Below are 1,217 nucleotides of genomic sequence, written 5' to 3'. Positions count from 1 at the left end.
GGTCACGTGCTCCAACACCTTGCTGTGTCCTCTTCACAGGATAAGCTCCCTTTTCCAGACAAGAAAGGTGGACGCAGTGAGTGCCCACCGAGTCCCGTGCTGACACCAACGCAGGACCAGCCTGGGGACAGCTGTCGCCATGCTGTCTGTCCACATGGGGAAGAGACCCTGGTGCGTGTGAGGGCGGTGCAGGCGTCCACGTGTGTGCATGTGAGAGACAGAAGACACCTGGTTTCTTGAATGTTTCCTTTTTTTTAAAATACATTTGTATTAATTTCAGAGAGGAAGGGAGCTAGAAACATCAGTGAGAGAGAATCATTGATAAGCTGCCTCCTACACGCACCCCGGTTGGGGATCAAACCCACAACCCAGGCATGTGCCCTGACCGGGAATGCAACCGTGACCTCCTGGTTCGACGCTCAACCACTGAGCCACGCTGGCACACCGACCGGGCTTGAATGCTTCCTTTAACAATGTTTCCTGGTGAGCTTTGTTTTTAAAACAGTGTACTTACAAAACAGGTTATGAATTACGCCCAATTTGTGCAACATGGCAAACGATGCAGATCCACTGAGCAGGCGGCACACGGGTGCGGCAGACCCTGGGTGGGCACGGGCACCGGGCTCCTCCAGTGAGTGCTATGATCAGTGAGTGTGCACATTTCCTTTGAAAACTGTGTGTAATGCTTTAAAAGATATAAAAAAAGAATACATCTCATTTCCAACAGAAACCGTACTGTGATGCTGTTGTGGGTCCGCAGACGCAGGCAGGCCCTGCCAGGGCTGAGACCAGGCCACCTTTCCCTCAGGCACCTGTTTCAAGGCCACGGCGGCACCGAGGGGACACCCAGGGAAAGACCACCCGTGTCCTCCGGGGACGTGGCCATGCTCTGTCCACAGGGGAAGAGGCGGGCTGGGACCAGTCTGAGTGGCCAGATAAAATACAGGCTGCAGACACCAGCAGAAACTTCAGATACTTTATTGACACATCTTTCACATTACAATACAGTCAGAACACAGTCCAGCACGGAGGCACACAATGATACACAGCAGCACATTTCCAACCCTGTCACTCCCGCTCTCCACATCTATCCTGAGAGGCTGTCCCAGGGACGGGCGCGTGGGAAGTGGGGTAAATCGAGTGCAGTGCACTCGGTAGGAGGGACACACGAAGTAGGTGAACCCAGAGGAAGGAAGCAGTCGGCCGGCTCCGAGCAC

The sequence above is a fragment of the Myotis lucifugus genome, unplaced genomic scaffold (assembly GCF_000147115.1).
Source record: "Myotis lucifugus unplaced genomic scaffold, Myoluc2.0 scaffold_442, whole genome shotgun sequence".
Lineage (NCBI taxonomy): Eukaryota > Metazoa > Chordata > Mammalia > Chiroptera > Vespertilionidae > Myotis > Myotis lucifugus.
This window is presented reverse-complemented; position numbering follows the sequence as displayed.